General features: G+C 37.6%; 2 protein-coding genes across 3 annotated transcripts in view; both read left to right on the plus strand.

Annotated features, from left to right (window-relative positions):
* The window catches only part of LOC122980554 (adenosine receptor A1-like), a 719,840-nt gene that overhangs the window by 90,157 nt on the left and 604,185 nt on the right, over positions 1-25,498 (plus strand). The gene's annotated exons all lie outside the window — the stretch shown is intronic.
* The window catches only part of ngfb (nerve growth factor b (beta polypeptide)), a 31,061-nt gene continuing 6,406 nt past the window's right edge, over positions 844-25,498 (plus strand). The window contains exon 1 of one of the 2 annotated variants that reach the window (XM_044348689.1): positions 844-1,191. The gene's annotated coding sequence lies outside the window, so the exon portion shown is untranslated. Of the gene's footprint in view, positions 1,192-16,160; positions 16,737-25,498 lie in introns of those variants that run through there. The other variant, XM_044348688.1, reaches the window with a different exon arrangement.

Here is a 25,498-nt window from a genome sequence, read left to right on the forward strand (position 1 = left end):
AGGGTTTACAGAGCTGGATTATAAAGTAAACACAAGCAATGTTCAGTTATGTTTAGTTCAGTTGTATCAAGTATGCTTCAATCAGCAATAACATAAACTAAAAACAGTTAAGATGGGACTTTATTTATTCTTCCCAAAGGAAAATTTTTGAGCCATTGCAAAAGGAGAGGATGCAGCAACATGACGTAATTAAATTAGCTTCAGTCAAACCTCAAACGAGGGAAAACCATGTGGAAAACATAATGGAAAAGTGGCGTTTCTGTTTGTTTCATGCATCAGTTTGAGGAACATTATGGTCTCCTGATTGTTCCACACAGATCTGATGTTTACATCAACTGCTATTTTTCATCTCTTTAGTAGAGCAGAAGCTTGAGTAGCATTTATGTCACATGTTTCATGTACGTCATGATTTATTCGCCTAGGGTGTTTCCATTGCACTTTGGTGATTTTTCTTTTAATTGATACAACTTTTCCAACCTTTTTGCTATATCTGCACTTTTTTTTAAAACTCTCCAACATTTCCATTCAGGTTTTTTATGTGCAAATTGAAAGTGCACATAAAAACAAGTGAATGGAACCACAGTAGTGTTACTGATATATGGAGTATAAATGGAAAAAAAGAATAAACTCTATTACAGATATTGTATTACATTAGATTACATTCATTTTGCAGATGCTTTTCTCTAAAGCAACTTACATTAGAGATAGAAGAAAACAGCATGGATGGAGCTTGAGAGAGAAATAAAGAAAGCAAATTAACACCAGAATAAAACTAAATCTACATTATATCCTGTTTATAGTCCAACAGTCCAACTGATAATGATAACTTGCGTTCTTCTGTTTTTTCAAGTGGATCCACAGTAGCAGCTATGACAGCGTTAGTAGTATTTGTGTCATTCACATAAAAATGACATGAATCAAAATTTACTGGTGGCTTTCAAAGGGGCAGGCACTAGGACCTGCAGCACTCCACAGTTGGACAGAGCCTGCAGTCTCTGGGACGCTTCTCACTTACTTTCAGAACAATTTTCAAACAAGTGCAAGACTCTGAAAGAACTGTTTGGGATAATTGACAAAGAATTTGTTCTTCCGCTATTTGGCATCCTGAGGAATTGGACACAAACTGGAATATATTTCGGAAATCCTCGGGAGTCTTACGTCAGCGGAGAGAAGAGAGAAGCTTTTGCAGAGGTAGAGGACTATTTTACTTTCATCTATTCTGCTTGAATATACAGTAACTTACTACTGTGCAAAATGAAAAGCAACAAAATAGTTTTAACATGTTTTGCATAAACCAATTCATGGACAAAGGAAAGGATGCTTGTTTAGAATGATGAACAGTTTTAGATGTGCAGCTTTTAGCCTAAGTTAAACTAAAACCTCTGCTGACAAAGGTGAAGAAAAGTATTCAGCAAGGTAAACTTTCACATGTAGCACTTTGACATTTTTTGTATTTCTTGCTTCTGTATTTTATGATGTTACTTGCTGAGGATTTTAAAAGAAATTGCTGTATTTCAGACTACTAGTAAGGGTTCTGTGTTGCAGATTAGGTGGAAGATCAGACCCAACAGGGAACTGATCATCTCCTCCATCCCCTCAGAAACTGTTGAAGCTTAGCCTCAGGCTCATCAGGTTACAATAGCACTTATCAGTCCTGCACTAGTGTTCTTGGGCTAGGTAATATTCTCAATGCATTCCTTCAGCGTTCTTGTATTTGTGTGGTATTTGGAGTTGGAAATGTGGAGCTTATAGCTGCAGGGTAGTTTTCTCAAATTTTGCCACAGAGTTAAAACAAATTATTGCATTCTTTACATAATAGCAGGTGATTATACTTGCTGTGCTATTGTGATAAAAGCTACTTTTTCCATTCTTTGTATAAGAGTCATTTTAGAATTGAAATTCAAACAGACTTTACATATATGTATGGTTTACACATGCACACTTTTGATGATATCTTGATGAACTAATTTATACTTTCCTGGACTGAAAATCACTCAGACTTTTTCCAGGTGTTTGCTGAGGTGTAGTGTTACATGGTTTATATTAGTGTTTATATATTGAACATCATCATCCTCTTGGCACAGTATGAATAGAGAGTGGGTCTGTATTTCAGCTAGATAATAAATGAGGGAACAGAGCAACTAATTTATACACTAAACCATATGGTTGTAACCAGCTGGAATGAAAAATAAACTCTCTAAAGCTCTATGAACAGTGAGGCTTCTCTTCATTCAGACAAAAGAGCCAGTAGTCAGTTTACAATGACAAAGAGAGTGATGAAGTCAGAGTGATGAAATCAGAGGGGGGGTGGGCTGTAGGTAGGATGTTGGTCTCAGTGCTTGATTAAGGTATTTTGATTAGCAGCAAATAACAAAAGCCAATTTAACAAACTTTTCCTCAATGCATCTCTGATGGTATCTTGAGTTGGTCAGAAGTTTTTTTTCTTATCTACTAAATGTTCATTTTTATCAATGGCAGCCACATTTCAAGGCTAATTTTACACTCTGCTACGAGGGGTGGTGGAGTTTCTAGTCATTTAGTCTTTTGATATATTTCTGAACTGGCAACCACTTGTTCTGTGCAGTTGGATCCTCTGTGCTGCCTTCAAAGGGAACTTGAAGGTGTGTTTTTTGTCATGGGAACTTAAGACCACACTATGCTTGGTGGTTGTGGTTAAATGCTACATGCACACTTGCTCTTTTTTTTCCACCAATGGTGGTTTTCATGTTTTCTGAATTTAAACCAAGACAAAGAAAACTGTAGACAACCAAGCTAACTACCCTCCCCCGGCTGCACATGTGAAAACTAAACTTTTCTGTAAACTTCTACACTTACCACTTTATAAATTATGAACACCACAACAGTGAGTTAGTTATATGAAGTCTTCTTATCAACTCAGTAAATGCAACCGCATTCCTCATTGAACTCAAATAAAAGTGAATTTTGTCAAACGAGAAACATGATAGCCACAACACTATGCAAGTATTCCAAATACTGAATTGCGTAACCTGAACATAGAGTAATAAAGTACATGCCTGAACCTTCCAAACAAAGGTACTAATCAGGATCTTTGGAAGGTGTTTTCCCAACTTGTCCTCATCTGGCACGTCTGTCTGAATTTACAGTTGTGAGAATTCCCTCTCCTTCTTGTTGAATAATTGAGCCTGATGATTATTGATTATTTCCATAACTGATAACCTCTATTGGATTATTTTTTTCAATTAATTGATCGACTGTTAAATCTATAAAATGATAAAAAAGTGAAAATGTCCATCACATGTTCCCAGAGTCGAAGGTGAAGTGTTCAAATTGTTGGTTAGTCCAACCCAAAATATTTAATTTATAATTATATAAAACACAGAAAGCAGCACATCTGCATATCTGAGAGGCTGAAACTGAGGTGAGAATGTTTCATTTTTTGTTGAGAAATTACCATAAAAATTTCCCGTAAATTAATTTTCTGTTAGTCGACTAATTAATTAATCAAATGAATCTTTCAGCACTACTCCAAACCTTCCTCTCCTTGATCCAAAGATAACAGGAGTGCTTCCCACCAAAAATGATGAATTTGTATCTACAGTTAACTATAAGTGACTAAACAATAATTATCAGCTAGACCAAATATTGCAGCCTTATCATTCATCAAAATTTACATTATACACATACTTGGGGTTGTTTGCTCCATGTTGCCAAAACTATTATTATTACTTGAATGTGAGAGAAATATTTAAATAGCAACTGCCACCTCTTGTCTGACCCAAAAACTTTTTTATATGACTGGAATCTAATGGAAAAGATGTAACTATTCCACAATTTTAGATCTGTTCACAAGTCAATTGTGAACAAACTGCAATGTGTTCAAATTTTGGATGAATGTGGATCTCACTTTTTTTCTTGTCCATTATTCTCACTGTCTTTTTCTATCTTTTGTGGTATGCAGTGCAACAATGTTTATCATTGGAGTTTTTCTGCAAACCAGCTGTTATTCCTCATTACTCAACAATCAGTTCCACAGGTGGACGAACGAGGGAACAGACCAAACTCATATTCTTAGACAGGTTACAGATGCGGTATGGTCCATATGAGTAGAACCTGTTATTGCAAAGAAACATCTGTCAGTGGACAGCTAACACCTCTTCCAAACAAGCTACACAATGTCCATCATAGAGACTGTTATAGACATGACTAGAAATACCGCCTCACAGTTGTATGCCTCTACCAACCAGTCAAGTTGCAGTTTACATCCATGTCTGTCCAGACTCATATAATATTTGTAGTGAAGACTTTGAAGGAGTTTTATAAGGTGTATTAAGTGCATTTTCCTTGTATGTCTTCATATGTTTGGCCAATAAAGCTGATTTAGATAAGTTGTAGCCATGACAGTAGACAATGCTTCAGATATCAATGTTGCTGCAAAGAAGCTACAAAACGTGGATGCTTCACACACATCTTCAACCTGGCAGCACAGGTGATCTAAACAATCATGACAGTTTCAAGGTGGCCACCCAAGATTAGTGTCACCAATTCAGTTTCCAGCCAGATGTGAAATGTGGTCACAATCTCGCCTTCTGTCCCTGAGTTATGGAGTTGAATAATGGCCAGAAGAGTGTTTTTGCTGAACATTATGATGTCACAGTGAAATTGACCTTTGAACTTTTGGATATAAAATGTCATCACTTGATCATTTTATCATATCAGACATTTGTGTGAAACCTTGTCATAATTAGCATATGAATTCTTGAGTTATGGCCAAAAACGTGTTTTATGAGGTCACAGTGACCTTTTGACCTTTGACCACTAAATTCTAATCAGTTCATCCTTGAGTCCAAGTGGACATTTGTGCCACATCTAATGTAATTCCCTCCAAGTGTTCCTGAGATATCGCGTTCAACGTGAGGTCACAGTGACCTTGACCTTTGACCACCAAAATCTAACCAGTTCATCCTTGTGCCAAATTTGGTGAAATTCCCTCAAGGCGTCCCTAAGATATCGCGTTCATGAAAGAATGGGACAGATGGACGGATAACCCGAAAACACAATGCCTCAAGCCACGGCTGTTGCCAGCAGTCATGCTGATTTTTGTGACGACTGTTCTTCCTGTTTCTGATAGTGACCTGGCTATTTCTCTTCAGCTTTCTTGCTAGGGAGTGGACCTCATTACAGATCCAAAAACTCATTCTTTCATTTACATTTGGCACCTGATACATGCAGTTTATAACTTTTTGACCAAACATAACACTTGTGCAGCCAAATCATAGTAAAACTTTACTACTAGGCCCTCTATGTGCCATGATTCTTGTTCCCCTTTTGCTGGATTCCCAGCAGAAAAATGTGCATCACAATTACACACTTCATTTACAAAGCAACTGAAAAGCAGAGTAAAGCAGGCTCTTATCTGTTAGAGTAAAAATAGGGATGTATAGTTATACAGTTACAGTTTTGTTATAGTATCCCCAACAGAGTTTTACGGGGAGCAGCTGAGGAGTACATTGGCATAAGTAACTGTGAAGAATGAGTGAAAGAATTTACAGACTGATTATTTTCATACAAACATATGAACATCTGGCCAATCACTGTGAAAAATGGAAGAACTGCAGGTTAAAACATTAAATAGCACAAACTATACATAACTATTTATAGATGACTGTTTCTTACCATGTTTACATGTAATAATACAAAAGATGAATATTATAATATATATAATTATAATTTTCCTTTTATCTTGGCCCCCAAAAGAGCAAGACTGTAATTGCCTACAATTAGAGAAGCTTGTGTTATTCCCCTTCACTCACTGATGTCAAACCTGATTAACTAACCTTCATATATAATCGCCTCAGCATCTATCCTACCACGCCGACATGTCCCATCATCTCTTGCAGCCTCAGGCACAGTAGGAAGATGGTACCCATTTACAAAACACAGAGAGATTAACATATGATACTGTTAAAACCTATTCAAAACAGCAGACAATGTTATCTCTCTTAACAATTATTTTACTGCCAGGAGCACCTGCCTCTGAAATCACAGTTGATATTACAACTTATTATGTACACCACCAGTTGACATTCATAACTGAAGACAACAGACAACTGAATACCACATGGAAACAGCATCAAATGAGCAGCAGAAATACAACAGGCCTGTGCCTGTGAATGAGCTGTATTGCCTCTCTCCAATCAAGAGTACCTCTTCATCTCCAAGTGAAAGTTACAGCAAGGCCACACACACAGTGTGTGAACTGTGACTCACTCCCCTCGTTCAGCACGCAAACTGACACTCAAGCCAGGAACCCAACTTCTGCACTTTCAGACACAGTCTACTTTCCATTAAAAAACAGGTTCACATTTTTTCAAGTCTGTCTTAAAACAACAGTCAAGTGCCCATATGAAGACTGAAACAGGTTTTTCTTTCTCTAATCAATCCTCCTGTTTATACTGAACATTAGAAAATCCAAATGTCTTACAATTTAAGTGATAGGGGACAAAATCCAAAGTCCTTGTTTTGAGCAAAAATGTATTTAAAAGTTAATCTGAATATAGCACAAGGCTTCAACCGTCTGAGATAGTCAAATAAAGTGAATATCTTCCACAGTTTTTTAGTAAAAAAAAATCCCTCTTTGTGTCTTGACAGGCAGTGTTTTCCTGATGAGCAGCAGTGGAAAGATTCATAAAAAGAGGGACTTTGGCACTAAAAAGTACTGAAACTTTGAAAGATATTGAATTGATTGACGGCTAAATCCTCATACTAGCTCCAAATAAAACTTTAGATATATTTTGGCACGAAAGGAGGACTGGATTTTGTCCCCCATCACTTGCAAGTGCATAATGAAGGGATCTCTTAAGGGTCAGTGGGACCAGGAGGAATGATTATAGCAAGAAAAACATGTGTCAGTGTTCATTTGGGTACCTGGCTGTTGTTTTAGGACAGACCTGAATTGTGAACCTGTGCTTTAAAGCCATTTTGAGAAGGGAAACTTGGTTTTTCAAATGACTCCTGTTACTTTTCTCATTTGAATACAGAAAGTTTTAACTCGGCATGTTTATCCAAATTTGTATTCTCTCACTGTCAGCTGCACTTTTTCAAGCTTGTAATTTATTTGCCTGACTCATCATAGATATAAAATATATACTAATTGTTTAAGGAGTCTTCATTTTGAATGGAGCCACTGAAAACAAATACGGCAAAAGCCCAGATGACCATTAAAAGTTACAGGATACAAACAGTCAAATTTGCTTGAGACAGAACGTCAGACACAGCACCACATATGTATTTTTTATAGACACACCATCGTTTCTGTGGTGTTACTTTATTTACCCTCCATAACAACAGGGGCGAATTTATTTGGAGAAGGTGTAACCATAACATAAGATACGGAAAATTGCTGCAGTAAAAGAGCCACAAAGGTGTCAGAGTGAGGTGAGGAGCTGTTTCATTGGCCATAAAAATACAGATATATGACAAGAGACTTTAAACAATCAATTTGGAAGGCGTTAACCCCAAAATGTCAAAGTAAAGACGAAAACAAAGCCAGACAGGGAAATGGGAGTCCCTTTTTCAGAAGGTAGCAAAACAATAGTGATAGATCAGACCAACTTGGACTGTCTTGCACTTTAAGATTTGAATTATTCTGGCATTTGACAAGAGTCCAAAGATAATGTTTGGTGCTTTTTCTACAAATGTGACCTTTCATCTGTAAAAACTTGCATTGTGCTGTTTTGCATTGAGTGGTTTTCATTTGGTCAAAACCAGGATACAGAGAAAACCACAGTTTTTAAGACACTTGGGTGACACACACAAGAAAAGTCACCACAAGCACAACAGAAAACAATTCAATATCTTCAAAAACAACATATGGACCTCAGGCTTGTTCTAATACCAAGAATCTATTGTGGATCATGTTTTCTGACTAACATAGCCATTTTAAAGCCAACATGCAATCTGAGACTGTTTGACCTGGAGTTCCTTAGAAACATAGCTCAGAGATACAAACAGCTATAAAGTGTAAACAGTTTCAACAGTGTAAACAGATGAGTCCTCTTATTTCTAGGGCAAAATAGTTGAATGTAAAAGATGTCTCTGACACTACATTTTTAAAAAAGGATCGGTGTGATTGTTGTTATGACACTGATAGACTTAAGATCAGCCAAGTGTGGACACAGGAGGATGTAAAAGTCTGGCCAAATAATTTCCTTGAGTGAACAGAGAAATCAAAGCAACCATTCTGTCCAATTGTTGAAAACCGTATCTGATCTGGCATCTGCTGTTGTAATGTCCTCCAATAACTGAATTGGCTATAATGCCCTATAAAAAAAATAAAAAAATCAGAGGGGTTACAATTATTATCAGCAGGAGAACCTGAAGCAGCTCTGGGTCACCAAGGCTGTTTTAACTCGTAAGTGGACCAGAGTTAATTCACAAGTAGGCTTGATGAAAACATACGGTTCATCTCAGGCTACTCAGGTCTGCCAAAGTTTCGAGCAAGCTGCACAAACCAAACTTCCGCTGCATTGTTGAGTGTGTGCCACTGGATGATGAAAACAGGACAAGATATTATTGTTACTGTTGTAAGACTTTAGTTAACCAATTTGGAGTACTTGAATGGAGCCTGTTTCTCCAATGAGTCTATTGGGTATAGTTACATTAGAGAGAGTGGGGTCAGCTGTGTTTCCTCAGCACAGTAAGACCAAACACAGACAGTGAGTAATCAAACTGCCTTTTTACCATTTGCCATTCTCATGCGGTTGTTTCTGTCGTAGTCAGTGATTATATGTTATGTCTTTGGATTGGGGCAATATAGTATAAAGTACACTTTATGACACATTCTTTCTGTAGCTGGTTTTTACTTATCTTTGATGTTGAATTGATTAAAAGCACTTTCTATGTCTGCTGTATGACCATTCTGAGCAACAGGAAGTAAGTCCTAAGTCTTCTTGTGGGAACTGTTCAGCTTGTAAATACTAAATCACAAAGCTACATTATAAATTCTTCAGATTGTGCAGGGTCCTGTCTGAGATAACTTTGAAGTTTCTATCAGTTGCATCACTAAAAAGTTTTAGATGAAAAGTTCAGTCTTTGGTGCTTGCTGATGGACTGGTCCTCCCCTATTTGTTCTTTGGCTGTTTGGTTCTAGTTTGGACCTGATGTGGTATTTGGGTCTAATCGCCGGGCAGATTTTCACACATCTGCCTTAAATCACAACTGACTGCCAGTAGAGGCCCCGTTTCTTTACCAAAGGTCATATTGTGTTTGAAACAGTTCCTCACATAGCTGTCTGATAACAGTAACCCAGAAAATTGCCTCAACTAGATGCAACAGGACAGCAGTTAGGAAAAATGGGAAATTACGTGTGTCAATTGCATGCTATTATCCTTCTTAACTCGTTTCCTTTGAATTAGTTGCCAAAAGACAAAAAAAGACATTTCATTTCACTACAACTCGTGGACAAGCTGAGGCAGGTATGCAAAGGTGGAAACCTTAAATATGTTACATATGTGTCCTTGAGTGTTGCATGTTCAATGTTCACATTTATGTTGGAGCGAACCATTCAACATCACATTTAAGCATGTGTGAGATAACTGCATATAAAAAGTTATTAGATTAAGACATATTTATGTGCTGTGTTTCATTTAATTGTATCCGTAGTAGCCTCAAAAACTGGCCTTAAAAATAATTTTCCTGTTTCCATCCAGTCAGTTCTTTATGACCAAAGAAAATAAATGCGGCAAAATTCAAATTCACATCACGTTAAGTTAGACTGATGCTCTGGCATAATGCTATTATTTCTAAAACTTACTCAAAAATTGCAAATTATTTTTCTCAATGAGGATTTAATGGGACATTTACTGACCTCATCCTGAACCAGCGCCTGTGTTACATTTTAGCAGTTTATCTCAGGTTTCCCAGTAATTTCTGGTCAAAATGGCATGCTTGACAACTGAAGATAAATAACCATATCTCAGTGATGGATCGACTTCTCTGCAATTTATCTTTCGCACTAAGTCATGACTATGTCTTATTGTCTTTAGCCCATTGTCAGCTATGACCTGCTGCTGTTTCTGCTGTGCTGTGTTGTGTTGTGTGTGGGTGTGCTGAGGTCTTTGTCAAACAGACTTAAATTTAAATACACTGAGAGCAGCCTCATGCAAGATCTGTATTCTGAGAGAACACCATTTCTCCAAGGGGAGTATCAATGAGAGAACAGGAACTGAACTGTCATTCACCTTTTTGTCCAATCCTCACTGTGTGTTTTAAACTAGAGCTGCAAAAATTAGTCGATTAGACAATGAACAGAAACTGTATTGGCAACTATTTTGACGATGAAATAGTCATTTTAGTCATTTTTTCAATTTAAAATGTCAAATCTTCTTAAATGTGAGGTTTTGATGCTTTTTTGTCGTACATGATAGTAAACTGAATATTCTTGGTTTTTGGGCTTCTGCAAGACATTTTAAGATAACACTTTCTGCTCTGGAAACCCTTCCTTTGTTTAGTAGTAAATCAGAATATAGATGCACACACGCTGTGTGGGTACTTAAAAAAAATGTCCGAAATCCCATACTATAATGCTGCTTAGTATGCTGAAAGTATGTGAGATTTTTTAGTATGTCTAAAACCTTATTATGAAACCAATAGTGAGTGAAGTGCATCCTATTCCTGGGGAAATGTTATAGTACGCAAGCACTGGACATTACGCCGGCATAGATATCCATGCAATGCAGTAGTGGTGACAACAACAACAACATAACAGACAATGGCAGGCAGAGACCAAGGCAGCGTAACATCTATAAAACTTCAATTTGAGTAAGGTTTCACTTTGCTAGGCATAATATATTTTATAAATTAGCTCAGATTTTATGGTTGGCACTGGCTACCATGGTTACGTGTCTCAAACTGGCCAGGGGGCTCACAGGAAGTGACGTGATAATTACAGCTCAGTGCGTCCAAAAAGATACAGACTACTGTTTATTCACACAAAAGTATGTTGAACAATAGTACACATATTGGGTATGTAGTGAGTAGTATGTGATTTCGGTAACGCAGTAACTTTCTTGTGGCTTTTCTTCATTTTAACACTACCTCTTCCTGTGCACCTTCTCTATGTGGCTTGTATTAAAAAATAGACTCAGGGAGGAATATACTGCCTAGTTGCCATAGCAACAAAATTATGCTCAATTTACCTCTGTCTGAAAACACTATTATTCCTGCGTCTTCCTGCCTCTCCTTGTGAAATCACCACAGCAGAGTTGCATGCATGGTTAATTGATGGATTCCCATCCATTAATTAAGATGTAAGTGGCTCAAGAAACAGGACATTACTTCTGCAGAAATGCTTTGCCAGTAACAAAGTCTAATTATAGTGGCAAGCAGCAATAGCAATTTACTCACAAACATGGATGAATGGGGGAAAAAATCATTTAAAGATGCAGTGTGTAGAATTCAGTGGCATCTAGCAGAACGGACTTGGATGAAATGGAATATAATATTCATAAGTATGTTTTAATTAGTGTGTAATCACCTGAAAATAAGAACCAGACTAGAATGAGCTCTCTATATCTAGATAGGGAGCAGGTCCTCTTCCACGGAGCCTGCCATGTTGCACCACCATGTTTCTACAGTAGCCCAGAGCGGACAAACCAAACACTGGCTCTTCAGTTGGTTGTACTGCATTTTGTTATGTCGTAGACACCGTCATATTTTGTTGTTATGATTGGGTAGTGTTACCAACATCGCCATGGAGATTGTAGTTTTGACTGAACTTCCTTATTGATATTTTGTCTGTCACTTACTTGTAAAGTTCCTGTTTAATTAGTCCCGGTCGGGATGATATAGGCTAATGTAACTAAACAAGATGGCTGGAGGATAGCGTCTGGTTACCATGGAGACGACTGAAACCTTTCGTCTGAGGCTTAAATTGAAAACTTTGTGCAACTCTTTAATTTCTGTTGAGCGATACTCATCAAAAGTTTAGAGCAACCCGCCATAAATCAGCCTTTAGTCTGCTTCACTGTGAATAAGATTGGAAAAGTCTGCAAAGTTGCAGTTTGGTAAATTGTCGTTCATGGGAAGTCATATTTTTGTCAAAAGGCCAAAAGAAGAAAAGAAAAAGAATATAAAGAAGCTAAACTACATAGTACATTTAACCATGCTGAAAATATTTATGTTTAAATTGTTTTAAAACCTGCCATGTGAAAAATATATTTTCCAATAATTCCTATCATGACATCAGTACAAAATTGAATATCTCTCATTTCAAGATAAATTGATACATTTTTCCACAAGTCATCTACCACATGTCCTCTGTCTAGCAAAGTAATTTAACATAGATTACATAAATATTGCCTTAATTATGACAGGAAATGTAGCATTTATGGTTAAAATTTTGTGTTAAAAGGTTACATTTTGATGAATTTTCTCACTAAACAGAATAATAACTTAATTAGAGCTGCAAAGATTAGTCAATCCACAAAACTATTTTGATAGTAGAGTAATTTTTCAAGCAAAAATGCCAAACATTTGATGGTCCCAGGCTCTCAAATGTAAGAATTTTCTGCTACTCCTTGCTCTTACATTATAGTGAACTATAATACAACTACAAAACTAGATATTCTCAGATGTTACATTGGGCTTTAGGAAATTGTGATGGGCATTTTTCACTGAAGTTTTACAGACCAAGCAATTAATCAAGAAAATAACCATCAGATTAATCAATGATGAAAATAATCGTCAGTTCCAACCCTAAACTTAATATGTTTTAAATAATCAAAGTTTTGGACTTCATCATTTCCACTAGGTTCCAGTTTATGAAATATTCTTCTTAGTTGGACCTATGTATTGGTAAAACCCTCAAAACTATAAGATCTGATTCTGTAAAATGAGTGATTCTGTAATTATATTCTAAAGTTTGAATATTTGCTACAATACAACCATGCGCAAAACTATCCCATTATTTGAGTACATGTTTTGTACTTTTTCATTTATGACAAGGCAGTTTTAGAGGGACGTAAATAGAGGAAAGTAAACAAGAAAGCAAGCTTAAAAAACAAAACAAGTGTATCATTATCAGGGTAAAGACAAAATATATTTTATCGATGTCTAAGTTTAACTGTGGCTGTCATTCCAGGAGCCTTTGAGTTTGACGGTTTAAATTGAGCACAAAGATTCAACCCGGTGAGCAGTTCTGCACGAATGACCACAGCAACGTAATCAGCAGCTTGTCATTCAAAGCCTGTTGCTTTCAGATAAAGTCACCTGCACCTCCCTTCCTCTTTGAATGAGAGCCAGCCCCAGTCTATCAGGTTACAGGAGGGACTGTGTGACTTTTACCATATGAATGAAGCCACTGCCATTTTTTCAGACGGAGGTAGATTGTTCCTGGTCTGCAGACTGGATTGTGTGCCACCCCAGGCTGGGGTGTCAGTCAACCCAGACGGGGTTCATTAAACTGACTCCATTAGAGCTAATGAGTTGTAGGTCAGCGGTTGTGGGTGGCCTCTCCATTCATGACTAACAGACCACATAACTGACTGGCTTGCTGATTCAGTTAAATCACACTGACAAAAGGAAAACAACTATTTTGCTTGCTTTCACTGCATACCTGAATCCATGTGAGCCTCAAACTACTCAGCAACAAGAAATGTTAGTCAAGTTAAATCTTGATCACATAATGACAATAAATACACATATAAAGTTGATGTATAGGCTCTGCCCTCGTCAGTCTCAGTCTGCAAGAAAACACCAAGCTCAGCAACAGAAATTCAGGAATGATGTTAACAAATTCTCCCTGAGGGAAACTTGGACTCAGAGCCAACAAGTGGATGCTGAGGCAAGAGCTACAGCAGACTTTTACAGTGGAGATAGCATTACAAAGTAGGGCTGCAACTAACAAATATTTTAATTATCAGTTCATCTGCCGATTATATTCAAGATTCACTGATGAATCATTTGGCCAATAAAATACCAGAAAAGAGAGAAGAATTCTCATTACAATTTCCCAAAGTGCAAGATGATGTATTCGTATTGCTTGTTTTGTTTTTTTTAAACCAACAATCCAAAAAACATATTCTGTTTACTATCATCGGAAACAAAAAAGGAACAAATTTTCACATTTGAGATGCAATTCGAGTTGTCTGCCTGAACTTGTGCACAGACTTTGCCCATTTCAGTCAGCTAACTTATATAAAGCAGATTTATAGTATGAAGACAGGTTAAAAAGGATAGGCTCACAATTTTCAAGTCTGTCTAAAGACAACAGTCAGGTGCCCATGTGAACAGTGAAAGCGGTTTTCCTCACAGTAAACATTCCTTCTGTTCATACTGGCTATTAAAAAATCCCCTTAAAATGTGCTTTCAATGTAAGTGATGGAGGGCAAACTCCAGTGTATCCACACAGTTATTTTATACAAAAATGTATTTAAAAGTTTATCTGAAACTTAAATGAAGCTTCAACCGTCTGAGTTATTCATATGAAGTGGATATCTGCCACATCAACAGTCTTTTTAGCATCAAATTCCCTTTGTGTTTCCTCGGACAGTGTTTCCCTGTTGAGCTGTGGTGGGAGGATAGAAACAAAAGGAGGGACTTTGGCACTAAAAAGACTGTAATGTTGAAAGATATCTACTTGATTTGACTAATTTGAAAGGCTGAAGCTTCATATTAGTTTCAGATAAACTTTCAAAAACATTTTTGCACAGAAGGAGGACTGTGGATTTTGGCCACCATCACTTACATTGTAAGTGCATTATGAAGGGATCTTCTCATGGTCAGTATGAACAGGAGAAATGATTATGGCAAGAAAAACCTGTTTCAATGTTTATTTGGGCATCTGACTGTTGTTTTAAGACAGACTTGTGTTCACCAAATTGTGAACCCATCCTTTAGGAATTGAGGCATCTACCTCATCATTTCCTGGCAACACTGATGGTGAATTTCACACCAAAAACCAGACACAGAGGCAGACACCAGACAATACATGAAATCTACTATAGGAAAATATACAAATATTATATCCCTTGCTAGGCACTGCAGAATTTTTTTTTTTTTTTAATTGGTGCAATTTGGTGCAGTCTGGCCATGGCTTTTTATCCCTGGCAAAGACATCTATTTATGCATGAAAAGTATAAAGTAAAACATTTAGTGATTACTAGTGATGAAGGAGTCCTATTTCTCTCCTTACTGAACAAAAAACTTGGAGGCCTTTACTTATTTTAACTATCCAACTATATTTTAGAATAAAAACACAAATATCTGTATTTATTATCTTCATCAACTTTAAAGGCAACTCGTATCGATACTCCTTATCAGTTTGATTCTTTATCACTACTATTATCGGTTCTTTTTCATTAATACATAATTGCTTTTTAAAAAATATATTATTTTAAAAAAGAATACATTCAGAACAGGGTAAGAATTTATTCATATTTTAAATAGCAGCAACAGAAATGTTTACAACAGCAAAGTCACTATATAAACTCAATAATATCTCACTGTAAACAAATCTAACATGTCATTAAAATGTATAATATTCCTGACATGACAATACTGAGTGAAGTTTAGAAAGAGTGAGGAACACAGACATGAGTCAGTATCAGTCATTCCTCCTGTCCTGTCCTCCTCCCTATGATGCTGACCTGATTCATTGGGAGGGGCTGGTTTGCCTCAGCCGGCAGCTGAGTTTACAAGAATCTGCCAAATTTTAAGACACGTTGCAAACTAAGCTAAACAGTTAGACTACATACAAACAGCTTTTGTTTTAGCTCGTTCGTAACTATTCCCTAGTAGACGAGCTAACGTGCTGGTGGATGAGAGACTGCAGACAGAGCAGATTGAAATAGGTTACCACTTTTCTATATGTTTATCCGTGTTTGAACAGGTGGTTTGATAAAGTACTGGCTTTTGACACGCAAAGGTTTTATTGCACTTACACTAACGAGCGTAGTTGTCGTCAACTCGAGTTATTTTCACTTCACTTGTGGTATGCTGTTCACTGACTTCGCTCCGTGTGTGTATGTGTGTGTGTGTGTGTGTGCACGCGTGTGTGTGGAGGAGCTCAGCCCAGACACAGAGCGCAGAGGAGAGGCTGCAGCCTGATAATAAATTACACAAAAACATTAAAAAGTACCAATAAAAGAACCGGTAACATCAGAGCTTATGTTTCTTCTGATGAAATGTATGATAGCTTTGATAAGCAGCAAAATTAAGCTTCAGGTATGGCAGAACAGGAGTCCAATCAGCTTCATGACAGCCCACTCAAACATGAATATTCACTTCTGTCAACACTAAATAAATGAACAGCATAAAGATACCACTGACCAGCAACAGCCAAAGAAAACTAAGCTCAGGCACCAATGCTAATACTGCATACTGTAACTGACAGCATCAGAATAGCAGAAAGTAGCAGACAGTAGACGCCAAAACATTAACCACAAACAGATGAGCGGAACAGTCAGTAGACCAGCAGACTGGGAGGCCTCTTGGCGCAAATTGCAAAGCACACAAACACCAACTGAGCAGAGCCAAAGCAAAACACAACTCACGTTAAGCATGTTAGAAAAACCAGCAAACTTAGCTTGATGAAGCGAAGGTTTGATCCTCGGCATCTGAGCGATCGCCCCTAAACTCTGCTTGTCCGGCTGGAAGTGCAGTTTGAAGCCGACAGTTGATAAGACCAACGCTCGAGAATGGAATCACCGAATACAACGCCATTATTACTTCATAAAGGACACGACAGCTGTTAGCAGGTGAGCTAACTAGCATATGAAATGCTACATGAGCAACGGTTAAAGCTGCATCAGTTTGTAAACTAGTTAAGCTAAAAAAAAAAAAAAAAAAAGGGGGGGGGGGTTGTACATTTATTTGAAAGTCTACTGAATACTTTAACAAAACTACAGGTTAACATTAAGACAATTTGTGAAAGAATAATTATGAATTATTTGAACTTCGTTTCTGAGGAATCAATCAGTTGGTATAAAGTCAGTTTGGTGGTGATGGTTTTAAAAACTATGATACCCATGAGCCTTTGCCGCCGTTGCTACGGACACCAAACTAGAGGCAAGGCAAGTTTATTTGTATAGCAAAGTGCTTTACATAAAATATAAAAGGCATCAAGACAATGTAAAAGCACACAAGACAATATAAAAAGACATTTTAATACGATTGTGTTAAATTGGAAATAAAAATCAGCTAAAATAGAATAAGAGATCAAACAGAGTAAAAGTTGCAGGTGCAGTGTAAGATATTAAAGAAAAGCCTCAAAGTTGATTTAATAAAAGGCAGTGGCAAACAGAGCAGCCATGATTTAAAACAACTGAGAGTTGGAGTCTGCAGTTTTCTGGGGTTTGTTCCAGATATGTGGAGCATAGAAACTGAACACTGCTTCTCCATGTTTGGTTTTGACTCAAGGGACAGAAAGCAGACCTGCCCAAAATGACCTAAGAGGTCTGGATGGTTCATAACGCAGCAGAAGATCAGAAATGTATTTTGGCCTAAACCATTCAGTGCTTTATAAGCCAGCAGTAGTATTTTAAATCCATTCTTTGACAGAAAGGAAGCCCATGTAAAGATCCGAGAACTGGAGTGATGATCCAGTTTCTTCATTTTAGTGAGGACAGCAGCCTTCTGAATCAGCTACAGCTGTCTTGATTGATTTTTTAGGCAGACCTGTAAAGACCGTCACAGTAGACAAGTCTACTGAAAATAAATGCATGGACAAGTTTCTCCAAATCCTGCTGAGACATACTTTAAGTCCTTTGCTTCTTGATATGCTCGTCAGGTGATAGTAGACTGACTTTGTAGTTGTCTTAATATGGCTGTTGAAATTCAAGTCAGAGTCCATGACTACACTGAGATTTCTGGCTTGGTTTGTGGTTTTTAACATTATCAGTTAAAACTGAGTACTGACTTGTAATCGTTCTTCCTTAGCTCCGAAAATAGTTACTTAAGTTTTGTCATGGTTTAAGTGATGAAAATTCTGACACATCCAGTCATTGATTTGTTCAATGCAGTTACTCAGCGCTCGTATTGGACCATAGTCCCCTGGTGATATGGTTATGTAAATTTGTGTGTCGTCTGCATAATTATGATAACATATTTTGTTGTTTTCCATAATCTGAGCTAGTAGGAGCACGTAGATGTTGAACAGAAGAAATCCCAGAATGGAGCCTTGGGGAACTCCACAGGTCATTTTTGTCCGCTCAGATGTGTAATTACCTATAGACCATGTCAAATGCAACATTGAGATCCAATAATACTAATACTGAAATTCTGTCACTGTCTATGTTTAAGTGGATGTCATTGAACACTTTCACAAGAGCAGTCTCAGTACTGTGGTGTGGTCAAATCCTGACCGGAAGACATCAAAACAGTTGTTTATTGCCAAGAAGTTGTTCAGCTGTTGAAAAACAGCTTCTTCAATGATTTTCCTTAAAAACGGAAGGTTTGATATGGGCTTATAATTGTTCATTAGTGACATGTCTAGATTGTTTTTTTTAAGAGTAGCTTGATGAGAGAGGTGAGAATCAAAGCTGTAGCACTAGCAAATCATGTAGCATAGCACTTTGTCATTGCGAAATGGCAAAATAAACACCATTGTGGCTAAATTCATGCAATATTGAATCAGAATCTCAACATGAATTTATTTATAAATGTTTGTGGCTTCTGATACGTGTTCACTTTGCTTTTACAAGAACTTAATTAGATAAAACATTCCACTATGGTAAACTGTCAAAAAGAAGTTTACTCAATATGAAACATTATAAGTTTGTTTTGTTTGTTGTATGATTATTATGTTTTTGTCCTTGTTTGTCTGTTGGTTTTATTGTGTTTTGTTATTGCATGTTTTAAATGTCTTGCCTGACTCAAATATCTGCCGTCTTAACTTTTTTCCCCTTAGAGGACCACAATGGAAATAAGCGTTTAGCTTTATTGTGTTTTTTATCCTCGTTAATTTAATGTATGTCAGGACTGAGTGACTTCAGTCTTGTATGTACTTTTATTGTTGTCAAATAAATCTATCTTTTTAGTTATCAATCTATCTAAATCTAAAAAATAAAGATTAAGAGTACAATACACTATACATAAATAGCATCTACCAATTGTATTGAGACACAAATAATTAATAAGTACAGCACATTTAACACAAAAAATTGAAACAGAGTGCGTTTACATGTGCACTAGTATCCCAGTTTTGAGTCTTATCCTGGTTTTGATATACATATCATAACCAAGATACTAGTGTGTATGTAAACACTCACTGACAAATTGCATTTGAAGGTGTTGTGTCTGCAGATAGTGTTAGCAGCATGAAATACAATTATTATAGTTACTTGTAGGAAAAACAAAAGTATAGTTTTTACTTCCTTAGCTTTTGTCCCAAATAAAAAGGGGCAGTTTGACCCCAGAACATCCTGAATTATTGGAAATGGATTTTATTGGACATTTTCCACAGGGATTTTGTCCATGCTGACTTGATTATAATCTCCTGCAGTGTTATCATTGGCACACTGTGCTGCAAACATCCTGGCCAACATTATTCCAACTGTGTTTTATTGGGTTAGGTCTGGGAAGTGTCAAGCCTTTTTTAAGAAGCCAAAGTCAAATCAAAACAAACATGACAACATAACACTGTCTGCTCCATGATATGGCAAATTGTCCTGCTGAAAGTGTATAATAATTATTTCCATTGGGGCTTAGGTGTGCCAAGAAACACTTCCCTTACTGTTCCTCCATTACCATCATCTGACCAAGCAACATTTTCCACTCTAGTCGTCAGGTGGTGCTGATCACAGTCACCACATTGCTTCATCTGTCCAGCATGGTCTTGTGCTGCTGTAACCCATCTGCTTCAAGGCTCAATGAGTTGTGCGATCTAAGATGCCCCAGTGCACACTAATGTTGTACAGCAGTATTATGTGCATATTTGTAGCCCACCTAGTAGCTTGAATGAATGTTGCCATTCTGCCCGCACCACAGGACGAGACTGCTGACTGCATGTTTCTTAACCACTGAGTAGCTGTTACAGCTGTGTGTCAAGGGCCAAAATCATTTACTCCAAATAACAGAGACATTTGTTTTCTATTAACATGATCACTTTTTTTATGATATACTAGTCAAGTCAAGTGAACTTTATTTATATAGTGCCAAATCACAACAGAATTTATCTCATGGCACATAGAGCAGGTCTAGACCGTAGTCTCTAATTTACAGAGACTCAGCATTCTCCCATGAACAAGCACTGGGCAACAGCAGTAAGGAACAACTCCCCTTTAATGGGAAGAAACCTCGTGCAGAACCAGGCCATAAGTGTGCGGCCATCTACCTTGAACGGTTGGGTTGAGAGAGAGAGAGGGAGGGGGTAAAGCGGTGAGAGAGAGACACAGAGAAGCACAACAACAAAAATAATAATAATAGAAATATGACTAACAATAAAAATAGCAGGCATGGGCACCAAGCACGACCACGGCAGCAGGCGGTCTGCAACCACGACCCATGGAAGCCCACGATCCATAACCAGACGGTCCACAACCGTGATCCATAGAAACCTGCAAGATGAGAAAGCACAAAAACTCTGTGGAAGAAGCCAAATTAGTAACATGCATTGATGGTACATGAATGCGTACACATTAAGAGGGGGATGAGAAGAGAGGCTCAGTGCATCATGGGAAGTCCCCTGGCAGTCTAGACCTATAGCAGCATACTAGGGGCTGGTCCAAGGCAAGCCTGGCCAGCCCTAAATTTAAGCTTTATCAAAAAGGAAAGTTTTAGGCGTACTCTTAAACATAGAGAGGGTGCCTGCCTCCCGGACCGAAACTGGAAGATGGTTTCACAGGAGCGGAGCCTGACAGTTGAAGGCTCTGCCTCCCATTCTACTTTTGGAGACTCTAAGAACCACAAGTAAGTCTGCATTCTGGGAGTGCAGTGTTGTAGCGGGGTAATAGGGTACTACAAGCTCTTTAAGATATGATGGTGCCTGACCATTAAGGGCTTTGTGGGTGAGAAGAAGGATTTTAAATTCTATTCTGGATTTTACAAGGAGCCAGTGCAGAGAAATGGGAGAAATATGATCTATTTTCCCAGTTTTTGTCAGTACATGTCCAGCTGTATTCTGGACCAGCTGGAGAGTCTTTAGCGACTTGTTAGGGCAGCCTGATAATAAAGAACTGCAATAATCCAGCCTAGAAGTAACAAATGTGTGGACTAGTTTTTCTATATCTTTTTGAGACAGGATCTGCCTGATTTTTTTTTGCAATGTTATGTAGGTGAAAAAAAAATCAGTCCTAGAAATTAGTTTTATGTTGGAGTTAAAGGACATATCCTGATCAAAGATAACTCCCAGATCCCTTACGGTGGTGCTGGAGGCCAGGGTAATGCCATCTAGAGTAGCTATATCATTAGATAATGTGTTTCTAAGGTTTTTAGGGCCAAGCACAATAACTTCAGTTTTGTCTGAGTTTAGTAGCAGAAAATTGTTATCCATGTATTTATGTCCTTAAGGCATGCTTGGAGTTTAGATAACTGATTGGTTTCATCTGGTTTCATTGATAAATATAACTTGGTATCATCTGCATAACAATGAAAATTTATGGAGTGTTTCCAAAAAATGTTACCTAAAGGAAGCATATATATGGTGAACAGTATTGGTCCAAGCAGAAAATCTTGTGGAACTCTGTGTCTAATTTTTGCATGCATGGAGGATTCATTGTTAATGTGTATAGAATTAAATCAATCTGATAAATAGGACTTAAACCAGCTTACTGCAGTTCCTTTAATGCTCTGGCATTACAGAGGGCCTTCCTATATGTTTTAAGACTATGTTGCCAGACTAAGCGAGATTCTTCCAGTTTGATGAAACACCATATCCTTTCAAATTTCCGCAATGTTTGCTTTAATTTGCGGGTTTGGGAGTTGTACCATGGAGATAACTCTTTTTATCTACTTTTTTAAAGGGGCGATGGAGTCAAGTGTCATTGACAGTGAGCCTGCAGCAATATCAACAAGATTATCAATCCCAAATTGTTGTATTGAGACATGGCATTGAATTCAATGCTGATGGAATCACTTCCTTAAATTTAGCTACAGCACTATCAGATAGACATGTAGTGAAGACATTTTTGTCTAATGGCATGTAGTCCAGTAATTGGTATTCAAAAGTTATTACGTAATGGTCTGATAAAATAGGACTTTATGGAAAAACTATTAAATATTCAATGTTGATGCCATATGTCAGAACAAGGTTGAGGGTGTGGTTAAAACAGTGGTTATTTACACTCTGAGAGAAACCAATTGAGTCTGAGATTAACATAGTGCTAAGACTATCATTATTGACATCCACATGAATATTAAAGGCACCTACTATAATCACTTCATCTGTAGTATAGACTAAGTTTGATAAAAACTCTGAGAATTCAGATAAAAAATCAGAATACAGGCCAGGAGGATGGTGCACTATAACAAATAGAATTGGCCGTAGGTCTAAGAACAAGGTTTTCAAATTAGTTACAATTAAGTTTAGGTCTAGAGTTGATAATTAGGTTTGAGTTGAATAAAGTTGCAACTCCATCTCCTCGGGCAGTGTCTCGAGGAATGTGAGTATTAATACGACTGGGGGGAGTGGATTCTTTTAGGCACATAATCTTCATGACACAGCCAGGTTTCAGTAAGACAAAATAAATTAATATGATTAGATTGTTTAGTAGTACAGCTTTAGATGACAGAGATCTAATGTTTAGGAGTCCACATTTAATTCTTCTAATTTGTTGTACTATTGCAGTGATGGCGTTAATTTTTATTAGATTTTTATGTATAACTCCTCTTCTGTTTACTTTAGATGTAACTGATTTAAGTGGTTGGGGGACAGACACAGTCTATTTGGTTTTGGGTGGGTAACCGCTCTAATGGAAATGCAGAGAAGCGTGTAGGACTGCAACTCTGCCTCCTAGTCTCAACTCTGAGTTGTCATGCTTTTGGTCTACTAATAAACTCATATTACTCATATTACTCACTATATACTCAGCCATGTTTCTAGATATGAGAGCAGCTGGGGGGTAGGATCTACACTACTGGGGGCTGGCTAACTACAATAGATAATGATTTGTTTTCCATGGTGCGGAGCTGCGTTTCCAGTTCACTGAGCCCCAACACTGCAAATAAACTACATTTATTACATGTACCATTATCACTAAAAGCGGCAGAGGAATAGCTGAACATATAACACACAGAGCAAGAGAGAGCAGGAGAGCGAGAGAGAGAGAGATAAGCTACTGCTGACTGCTAAGCTAAGTTAGCTGCAAAGCTAACTGCTGAGCTAAAAGAAAGTCATAAAAGAAGGAGAAAGCTAAGACTGCTTGAGCAGAACTAGTGTAAGTTTAAAATTACAGCGGGTAATTATCCACAGTAATGAAGAATTTAGCAAAATTAACTGAGTTGAGAGCAGCAAAAACACTATCAGTGACACAGTCGGCAACCGGAAATGAGACAATACGCTTACCGCATCACGCATCAACATGAGGAAAAATGATTGCATTATTATTACGTTTTAACTTAAAGCTCAAATATTCACATCTTGTCATTTTTCCAAATCTCCCACTGTACTCCTCATCAAGAAAGAAAAGAAAAGAGAATGGCTCAACCTGCCATCTGCTGTTTAAAATCAGCCCTGAAAAGGTGGGGCCAATGCTGACATAGGGTCGACCATTTGAGAGTTCTCTACATCATGAAATTTAAATGGTAGAATATTAACTCCCACCTCCCCCAGCCCCCACCCTTGAGTGTGAGTCTGTGAAACCGCCCACGCTCATTTTCAAATATATGCTGATGCAGAAATATTTCCCCCAGCAGGTCAAGTGCTGCTGTTAGCTCCTGAGGCTAAAACTGTCTTCATGTGAAAATTATTATTATTATTATTATTAGTAGTAGTAGTAGTAGTAGTAGTAGTAGTAGTAGTAGTAATAGTAGTTGTAGTTGTAGTAATAGTAGTAGTAGTAGTATCATTCTCTGGCCAGGGGATGTCACTGAGCAACTCCTGCTGTCCTGCCTCACACATCCACGCCCCACTCCCCCTCAGCCTTTTGCCCACTTTTTTGCATTTTTCTGAAATATGTAGTGGGTGGGGTTAGGCTCAGACCTGGGGGGGGGGGGGGGGGGGGGGGTGTTACACTATTTAATCACATTTGTCTAGATTTGTTTTATTCATGGTCTCTTAGGTCTCTGTATTGCCTGTAGTCACTGAATCACATCAACATTTACATGAATATCACTTTGAATGTGACACTTCTTGTCCATTTTTGTCCAGTCTAGCATTTAGTGACACAGTAATTGAGCCTCTCAAACCTGTTTATTTTTGTATCAAGTTAATGTCTTGAGATTTAGTAATAAATTTAAGTGAATCAGCTGTATAAGGTACTGTGACCAGAGAGGCAATGAACCTTTGTTCTTTTGTTATACATGAGTACAAAATATACAGTAATATAGTAGATCATACTGTATATATAGTAATTTAATAAATAAATAGATAAAACAATCCTAACTCAAGGTCCGCTTTATATGATTTCCTCTTGTATTGAGTTCACATATCTTCATGATAACTGAGCAAACTCCATCCACTGATGAAGACCATGTGATATGGCTGAAAGCTTCAGAAACAGCTAGTAAATCAAACTTGAGTCTGTATGGTATCTAAGGTCAAGGATGAACTTTGATGCTCAAAATATATTGTGTATCTTTCCCCATGTATGTACATACAAATAGCTTCAGACACATATAGCACATGTACTGATTTGCTCTTATGTCCATTTAAATATACTTCAGCATTGTCAGACAACAAATGTAGCATGAATACACAACTGGAATAGACTTCTTTTTAGTTTTACATCAGTGTTAATCCAGCAAATAATTGCCTTGCATTCTGCAGAAAAGAAGAATGATTGTTATGATAGACACACACTGAGGCTGAGAGGATGTTTTCAGTGTATGTAGTGGGGTCACAAGAACACAAACACAGCGTGACCTTTTTCTTAAACAGTCTGTCCTGTTGTTAGAAGGTCACAGGTTTAAATCTCTTGACAGCCAAAGACCACTCTTGTCGAGGTGCCATAAACACATGAACACTTCCCGTGCCAGAGTACATTCTTTACAGCAGTACACCACCGTCATTTAGATTTACAGCCCATTTACTTAGCTTATAGCTTACGTTCCTGTCATTTTGCAAGCATGCCATATCCTGTTCAGTGTTACTTCAGCCATGATTGAAAGTCATTTTAAAGATACCCTTATTAAAAAAGCATATATCAACATGGCAATCAAACTTGTGAGCAAGACGTTTTCAGGGATTATTTGTCTGTTTAGAGACTTCATTCTCTTTCTGTGGGTGTCAGCCGATTGACACAAAGCAAAGTGTAACATGACGCATAGTCCGCTCACATGAAAACATTCACCTCAGGGAAACTTGAGCGCAGAGGCACAACAATGAGATAAAATGTCAAAACAAAATTAAAGCTTCTGGTTAACT

The sequence above is a fragment of the Thunnus albacares genome, chromosome 4, assembly GCF_914725855.1.
Source record: "Thunnus albacares chromosome 4, fThuAlb1.1, whole genome shotgun sequence".
Lineage (NCBI taxonomy): Eukaryota > Metazoa > Chordata > Actinopteri > Scombriformes > Scombridae > Thunnus > Thunnus albacares.